The sequence below is a fragment of the Zalophus californianus genome, chromosome 15 (genome assembly GCF_009762305.2).
Source record: "Zalophus californianus isolate mZalCal1 chromosome 15, mZalCal1.pri.v2, whole genome shotgun sequence".
NCBI classification, from domain to species: Eukaryota; Metazoa; Chordata; class Mammalia; order Carnivora; family Otariidae; genus Zalophus; species Zalophus californianus.
Genome location: NC_045609.1, coordinates 19200555 through 19209876, shown reverse-complemented (window position 1 = coordinate 19209876; position 9322 = coordinate 19200555). Strand labels below are relative to the sequence as shown.

Genomic DNA, 9322 nt, shown 5'->3' with positions numbered 1-9322 from the left:
GGAGGGCCAGTTAATTTCTAAAGATGCATGGCTATCCAGCAGGGGGCAGCATTACCCCACAGAGCCAGCACCCTCGCGGGCCGAACCGCCCTTTGGAGGGCCTGAAGGGTGGATATATGTTCATTTGCCAAGATTTAATAACCAACGTATTAGCTTCTTTAATCTTCATGAAAACCCTGTAAGACAGGTGTTGTTTTTATCCTTTTTACAAATAAGAAAGCTGAAGCTCAGAATGGTTAAATCTAGCCAAATCTAAGCCATTTGTCTGACTCCAGGACCTGTATTTTTTTTTAAAGAAAACAATTATAAAGTGCTTGCTATGTGCCAAGCATGGTCTAAGCACTTTGCATGTTTGAGCTCCTTTCATCCTTATACTAATCCCAGGATTGAGGTACCATTATCATCACCCCCAATTTATGGATGAAGAAACAAATATACAGAGTTAACACTTTTCCTAAAGTGATTCCACCAGTGAGTGGCAGCACTGGGGTCTGCGCTCACTCTGGTTCCGGGCTCTGAGGCTGATGGGCCCCTGCTTTCTGCTGATGAGCTCATCCTATGAGGATAGGCCAGGGCTTCTCAAAGTGGGGGTTAGTGTCACCTGGGAAAGTCCTAGACCTGCAGTTTTGAGGCCACACCCCAGACCTCCTAAATCTGAAACTCTGTGGGTAGAGCCCAACACTCTAAGTTTAACAAGCCCTTGAGGTGTTTATAAACCATGCTAAAGTTAGACATTGGAGTTAATGATTCTCACCGTGTTCCCCCCACGCCAGTGCCCTCAACGCACACGAGTGAATATGTAATCTTCAGTCTATACACTGAGTAAGGGATGCTTTTGAACATCCACACATTTTATGGGTAGAGGCAAACGTGTTTGTGTTGAACCTGGATCTTGGCTTGCTTTTAATTACCAGGAGCAAATTTTCTGGGATGTGGTCTTGGGCTACCTAAGTCGCAAATTATTACAACAGCCATACCCTTTCTGGTTCCTGCCTCATGTCTGTGTAGCTTTTCTCTCGTTATAAAGCTTTTTTTCCTTTTCTTCTTATAGTTTATCATCATACACAGAAACGATGATTTCCAAACAAGTGTCAGAACCTGTGGTCCTCTCTGGGGGCTCTGTGCCTTACTCTGAGCTAGCACTTTCAAAAAAAGAGAGCTGGCCAGACTTCTACAGAAAGGCTCGGGAATAGTGCTGCTCTGTGTGGCCAGGACCAGGTGAGGCAGGTGAGGTTCCCCCTACTGGCTGGGTAAAATGTAAGAGAGCTGCCAGGGTCCAACGGAGACACCAGCTCCTTCAGTGACTCCCTAGCCAGGCTTCTGAATTATTTGGCTACTTTGCGTTAGGGGATGAGGTAGGACAGCTGGGAGTGCAGACTGCTGGATTCAGAGCCTGAGCAAACAGGAAGTGGGAGGCTGTCTTTTCCTCACCCACCCACCCCTGCTTCATTTCTCTCTGCTTCCTTTATTTTCTTCTTGCTGTCTGTTACCTGTTTTTCTACCTTCTTTTCCGTTTCTCTCTCTTTTTCCATCTTTTCCTTCTCTTTTTCTTTTTCACAAAACAGAGGCTATTTGTGCTGTATCAGTTCAAATCCAATCAGGAGAGGAGCCACATACTAATTTGACCAGAGAGGGTTTCGTACAGTAACCGCCCCCCCTCCCGCCCCATGTAAAGTGTCGCTTTCCACAGTTTCAGTTACTCAGGTTAACTGAGGTCTGGAAGTAGATGATCCTCCAGACATGTTGTCAGAAGCGCAATAGTAGTCTAACACTAGGTCACAATGCCTACATCATTTGCCTCACTTAATCTCGTCACGTGGGCATTTTATCATCTCACATCATCACAAGATGAAGAACAGTGAGTACAGTACAACAAGCTATTTTGAGAAAGAGATCACATTCACGTAACTTTTATTACAGCCTAGTGTGATAATTGTTCTATTTTATTATTAGTTATTATTGTTCATCTCTTACTGTCCCTAATTTATAGTTAAGCTTTATCACAAGTATGTATGTTTAGGAAAAAACATAGTCTATATAAGGTCTGTTACTGTCCATGGTTTCAGGCATCCACTAGGGGTCCTGGATTGTATCCTCTGTGGGTAAGGGGGGGACTGTTGTATTAATAATTACAGTGGGACTGGGACGCCTGAGTGGCTCAGTCGGTTGAGCGTCTGCCTTCGACTCTGGTCATGATCCCGGAGTACTGGGATCGAGTCCCGCATCGGGCTCCTTGCTCGGGGGAGAGCCTGCTTCTCCCTCTGCTTGTGCTCTGTCTCTCTCTCTCTCTCAAATAAAGATAAAATCTTTAAAAAAAATTACTGTGGGACTGTATATACAATGAACTATTACTCAGCCATCAAAAGGAAGGAAATCTTGCTACTTGCAGGGACGTGGATGGAACTAGAGGGTATTATGCTAATAAGCAAAATAAGTCAGTCAGAGAATGACAAATACCACAGGATTTCACTCATATGTAGAATTTAAGAAACAAAACAGATAAACATAGGAGAAGGGAAGGAAAAATAAAATAAGACAAAATCAGAGAGGGAGACAAACCATAAGAGACTTTTTTTTTTAAAGATTTTATTTGTTTATTTGACAGAGAGGTAGAGAGAGAGCACAAGCAGGCAGAGCAGTAAGCAGAGGGAGAGGGAGAAGCAGGCTCTCCACTGAGCAGGGAGCCCGATGTGGGGCTCGATCCCAGGACCCTGGGATCATGACCTGAGCTGAAGGCAGATGCCCAACCGACTGAGCCACCCAGGTGCCCCCATAAGAGACTTTTAACTCTAGGAAACAAACTGACGTTTCCTTGAAGGGAGGTGGGGGGATGGAGTAACTGGGAGACGAACATCAAGGATGGCACGGGATGTAATGAGCACCGGGTGTTATAGGCAACAGATGAATCACTAAATTCTACCCGGGAAATGAACAACAACAACAAAACCAATTATGGGGGTCAAAGTAAAAAGGATTGACTAATAAGAAGGAAAGCGAACACTGAAGAATACGGAAATAGCAGATATAAGGGGCAGCTTCCACTGCTCATGCTGAGAGAGAGTACCCAAGGAAGGCCTCCCCACCTGTTGAAGAATGTGATAAAAAAGATGTGAGCTGGACCCAAGCACTCAGGGCCTCCTCACTCCCTCCTCTGTTCTTGGAATGTGGGTTCCACTTGGCGTTTCTGTTCCCAGAGGCTGCACCAAGGACAGCCTTGAGATGATGATATGATGCTGAAAATGCTTGCACAGTACATGAGACTAAGCCCAGTTAGAAACGCTTTATAAACTTTTAAGATTTGGAGGACGGATGCAGGGATCCATTTGTCTTGTTGCATCCAAGACAAGCCTCCTATATGAGTTGCCTTTGTTATTATTAAAATTGCCTCCCACCAGCATGGAGTAGCTTGCCTCTTTCTTCAGTCTCAGCCTGCCTTCTGCATATGGGGGCTGTTTCCAGTTACACCAGGAAAGCTCCTGAGAGGATTGCTCCCACTCCACACCTTGGTAGGGAGACCACAGCCATGGCTCACTGGCTATGGAGAAGGTCCTGTGGTGCCAAGCTGAGGAACTTGCTGGAAATCCATCCTCTGTACAGGGTGCTGGGAAAGCTGAGTCTTACTTTACGTACCATGACTTTGTCGTATCAGTTAAAAATAGTACCAGCTAAATGATCACAGAATGCTAGGACATCATTTATTGTGAGACAGAGGCATCCTGACTTCAGAGAGAGAATGGAGTATGATTATAAAATCAGGTTTGTCTTAGAATCGATGAAATGCACCCCTTCTCGGCAGCCACAGCCTCTGCCCTTGCTCAGCTTCTGGGTCGCTCATTTCTGATCTGACTAGCCTTGACCTCCCTGCTCTCTGTCTCAGCCTAATCCTAAGCCTGGAAGCCACCAACACAAGGTCACTTTTCTTCTCTTCTCCCTTTCTGTCCTGCTCCAAACAGGACAAAGTCAGGGAACTTGGAAACCCAGGCCAGTCTGGGCATCGGGTGTGTCAGGGAGTGATGGTGTCCAGGGCAGACCGATCAGGAGCCTGCATCTTGATGGTGTGTGAGACGTCCGTGTAGGAAGTGGGCATTCCTGGAGGGCATTAAGCAGGGCAGTGACATGTCAGTGTGGAAATAGACAGCAGGGGATTAGGGAGGCAACAGGTTATTTCCTCTAGTTTTCCCCAGCCCTTGGAGAAAAATAGGAGTCAGGTAATACAATGGACTTGAGTCTCTGATAGCAGAACCACAGCAACCCCAGCCACCCCCTGCCCCGCCTTGCTGTTGCCACGGAGCAGGGTCCTCTGGCTGCTTGAAGAGCTGCAGGTGTGGCTCTCAGTGGGGGCTCCCAGCTGCAGTGGGACAAGTAGCTTCCTCCCTCCACCTGTCCCGGCCTTTGAGGTGCGGCCCTGGGTGACTTAGAGTAGGGCCAAGGACAGTGTCTCAGCTGTCCAGTCCAGGAAGTTTTAGTGATCTGTGTTTTTTTTTTTGCATTAAAATCGTCTGTGTTTTATTTTTTTTTTAAAGACAAAATGTTTAACTTGAAAAATGAAAGGTGTCCCCTCTTAATTTTTTGTTTTTTTCCTGAGAGCCAGCACAACCATCCAGGCAAAGTTAACTGAGAGACAGAAGATGTGCATCACCTTTCATTAGGTCGTGTCTCTGATTCATAACTTCTGAACTTGTGAGAAGTTATTATTAGAGTAGAACTAAAGGGCCTTACCTTGCTGGAGTAAAATTTTAACTTAGATTTAATCTTCCAGTTCTTAGACTTATACTTTGTCATGTCTGCCTTGCGGATGCTTTCTCTGAAGCTGATAATAATGGCATGACTGCTCAGTAGGGAAGGGTGTAATTTGCTAAAAGTTAAAGACATTTTATTTTATTTTTAAAAAATTTTTTAAATTTAAGTTCAATTAATTTACATATAATGTATTATTAGTTTCAGAGGTAGAGGTCAGTGATTCATTAGTCTTATATATAACACCCTGTGCTCGTTCCATCAAGTGCCCTCCTTAATGCCCAGCACCCAGTTACCCCATCCCCCCACTCCCTTCCCCTCTAGCAACCCTCAGTTTGTTTCCTAGAGTTAAGAGTCTCTTATGATTTGTCTCTCTCTCTGATTTCATCTTGTTTTATTAAAAATATGGAACGTTTCATGAATTTGCATATCATCCTTGCACAGGGCCATGCTAATCTTCTCTGTATCCTTCCAATTTTAGTATATGTGCTGCAGAATCAAGTACAAGTTAAAGACACTTTAGCCACTTAATTGTGAAATGCATTTCCATCCAGAATTCTCCCAAAGTCATGGTGGTGCCTAAAGGATAGGATTCACTCTTTTGTATCCTTAAAGCTGAAAATCATACTGAGATGTGTATTAAGCCACACCACCAGGATGTAGACATGAAATTCATGTAACTACTTTCTTTTGGAAACCCTCTGCTAGCATACTGGTCAAACTGGTCATACTGGTCATACTGGTTAACTGGTCAAACACGAACCCCTTCTGGGTCCTGGCACTACTCCTGACAATGGGGGTAAACAAAGTCTCTGCTCTTGAGGATCTTGCTGGGCCAATGAGTAGATAAGTTAATGGCAGGTACTGATAAGGGCAGTGACAAAGATAAAATAGAGTAACGTGGGCAGTGAGCGGTGCTGATTTAGTTAGGGTGGTCAGGGAAGGCCTCTGTGAAGAAAGTGATGTTTAAGTTAAAACCTAAATAAACATCCTTGTCAAAAACTGGCCCAGCCATCAACCATTACCACCACCCGTAATCCTAAGCAGAACTGAGCTAAGAGGTGGTCTCTCCACTGGCTGGGCAGTTGTCCAGAGTGCTAATAAATAAGAGAAACAAGGGGGGCGGAGCAAGATGGCGGAAGAGTAGGAGACCTAGATTTTGTCTGGTCTCAGGAATTCAGCTGAATAGGGATCAAACCATTCTGAACACCTACGAACTCAACAGGAGATCGAACAGGAGAGTAGCAACAACTCTCTGAACAGAGAAGCGACCACTTACTGGAAGGTAGGACGTGCGGAGAAGTGAATCCGAGGCGATATTCGGGAGGATAAACGGCGGGGGAGGGGCCTCCGCCGGCCGCTTCTGGCAAGTGCTAGAGCCGCGGAGCACAAAATCGGACCTTTTAAAAGTTGGCTCGGCGGAGGGACGTCGCTGCAGTGGCTAAGCGGGGGGTGGAATCCTCCCGGGACAGTGTGGTCTCAGGACCCTTGGGGTCACAGAGAGACCGGGGGTGCCTGAGTGCGGCAGAGCTCCCAGGTGTCGGGGCGGGGAAGCCGGCTGCAGATACGGAGCAGAGTCGCGGGCTCTCAGCTCGGGGTTGCCATAAACTGTGATCTGCGGCCCAGTCGGGGCACGGCTCCCCCAGCAAGGACCCAACAAGCAGCAGATCCGGGGAGACTCCCCTTCCTTCCCGGGGAGGAGCGGTGCGGGAACGCACTGCAGGGATCTGCTGGATTTGGAGACTCCGAGCGGGGTCGGGTGCCAGAGATAGCAACGCTCGATCACAGGCCGGGTGAGCATGGAGAGCGGCCGGAGACCGGGGACACGGGAGTGACTGCTTTTCTCTGGGGGCGCACTGAGGAGTGGGGCCCTGAGTTCTCGGCTCCTCCGGGCGGAGACTGGGAGGCCGCCATTTTCGCCCTGGTCCTCCAAAGCTGTGCCGAGAGCTTGCAGGGAACAAAAGCTCCTGAGAGCAAACTGGAGCAGCTTCCTTAGCCCGGACCGACAAGGGCGGGGCAATTCCGCCTCCGGCAAAGACATTTGGAAACCACAGCAACAGGCCCCTCCCCCAGAAGATCAACACAAACAGCCAGCAAGCCAAGACCAAGTTGATCGATCAAGGAGAATAGGAGAACTCCAGCGCTAGGGGAATACTGCACATAGATTCATGGCTTCTTTTTTTTTTTTTTTTTTTTTTTTTTACCATGATTCATTATTTCATCAAAGTTAATTTTTGTTGACTTTTTTTTATTTTTCTTTTTCCCTTTTTCAACCAACATCTTATAAATCCCTTTTTTTAAAAAAAAAAAATTTTTTTTTTTCATTTTTAGAGTCATATTTTATCCCTTCATAGTAGTTATCCTTGTTTTTGGCATATATATATAAGTTGTTCTCTCTTTAAAATTTTGAGGTACAGTTTCTTCTAACAGATCAAAATATACCCTAAATCACTAGTGTATGGCTTTGTTCTAGTCTCCTGCCTGATCACATTCTCTCCCTTTTTCCTTTTTTTTTTTTTTCCTTAAATCTTCTTTCTTTTTTCAAACAACTTATCTTACCAAGTCCTTTTATAAAATCTTTTATAATTTTCATCTTTACAGTCATCTTCCATCCCTTCATTGTATCAACCCTTATTTTGTACATATATGTCTTTCTTCCTTTAAAATTTTAGGAGGCACTTTTTTCTAACAGACCAAAATACGCCCAAAATCTAGTGTGTGGCACTGATCTATGCACTAGCCTGATCATATTTGATCATATTCTGCCTTTTTTGAATTGTTTTGTTTTTGTTTTTATCTTTTTTTTCTTTTTTTTTTCTTTTTCTCTTTCTTTTTTCTTTCTTTCCCTTTCTTTTCCCCTGGTTTCAGGTCTTTTCTGATTTGTATACAGTATATTTGCTGGGGACGTAGTAAACCTGTTAGCCTTTTGTTCTCTCATTCATCTATTCTCCTCTGGACAAAATGACAAGACGAAAGAAATCACCTCAGCAAAAAGAACAAGAGGTAGTACCGTCAGCCAGGGACCTACTCAATACGGACATTAGTACGATGTCGGACCTAGAGTTCAGAATCATGACTTTAAAGATACTAGCTGGGCTTGAAAAAAGCGTGGAAGTTATTAGAGAAACCCTTTCTGGAGAAATAAAAGAACTAAAATCTAACCAAATCGAAATCAAAAAGGCTATTGATGAGGTGCAATCAAAAATGGGGGCACTAAATGCTAGGATAAATGAGGCAGAAGAGAGAATCAGCGATATAGAAGACCAAATGATAGAAAATAAAGAGGCTGAGAAAAAGAGAGAGAAACAACTACAGGATCACGAGGGCAGAATTCGAGAGATAAGTGATACGATAAGACGAAACAACATTAGAATAATTGGGATCCCAGAAGAAGAAGAGAGAGAGAGAGGGGCAGAAGGTATATTGGAGCAAATTATAGCAGAGAACTTCCCTAATGTGAGGAAGGAAACAGGCATTAAAATCCAGGAGGCACAGAGAACCCCTCTCAAAATCAATAAAAATAGGTCAACACCCCGACATCTAATAGTAAAACTTACGAGTCTCAGAGACAAAGAGAAAATCCTGAAAGCAGCTCGGGAGAAGAGATATGTAACCTACAATGGTAGAAACATTAGATTGGCAACAGACCTATCCACAGAGACCTGGCAGGCCAGAAAGGACTGGCAAGATATCTTCAGAGCACTAAACGAGAAAAATATGCAGCCAAGAATACTATATCCAGCTAGGCTATCATTGAAAATAGAAGGAGAGATCAAAAGCTTCCAGAACAAACAAAAACTAAAAGAATTTGCAAACACGAAACCAGCCCTCCAAGAAATATTGAGAGGGGTCCTCTAAGCAAAGAGAGAACCTAAAAGCAGCAAAGAGCAGAAACGAACACAGACAACAGACAGTTAACAGTCACCTTACAGGTAATACAATGGCAGTAAATTCATACCTTTCAATAGTTACCCTGAATGTAAATGGGCTAAATGCCCCAATCAAAAGACACAGGCTATCAGATTGGATTAAAAAACAAGACCCATCAATATGCTGTCTGCAAGAGACTCATTTTACACCCAAAGACACCCCCAGATTGAAAGTGAGGGGGTGGAAAACCATTTACCATGCTAATGGACACCAAAAGAAAGCTGGGGTGGCAATCCTTATATCAGACAAACTAGATTTTAAAACAAAGACTGTAATAAGAGATGAGGAAGGACACTATATCCTACTTAAAGGGTCTATCCAACAAGAAGATCTAACAATTGTAAATATCTATGCCCCGAACATGGGAGCAGCCAATTATATAAGCCAATTAATAACAAAAGCAAAGAAACACATTGACAACAATACAATAATAGTGGGGGATTTTAACACCCCCCTGACTGAAATGGACAGATCATCTAAGCAAAAGATCAACAAGGAAATAAAGATGTTAAACGACACACTGGACCAAATGGACTTCACAGACATATTCAGAACATTCCATCCCAAAGCAACGGAATACACATTCTTCTCTAGTGCCCATGGAACATTCTCCAGAATTGATCACATCCTAGGTCACAAATCAGGTCTCAATCGG

The 9322-nt window shown here is 44.3% G+C and overlaps 1 non-coding gene across 1 annotated transcript; it reads right to left on the bottom strand.

Annotated features, from left to right (window-relative positions):
• Positions 1–5136: 5136 nt before the first annotated feature.
• On the bottom strand, positions 5137–5242 carry LOC113924035. Its single transcript, XR_003520517.1, has one exon. It is a non-coding gene; the product is annotated as a U6 spliceosomal RNA (small nuclear RNA).
• Between the last annotated feature and the right edge of the window lie 4080 nt (positions 5243–9322).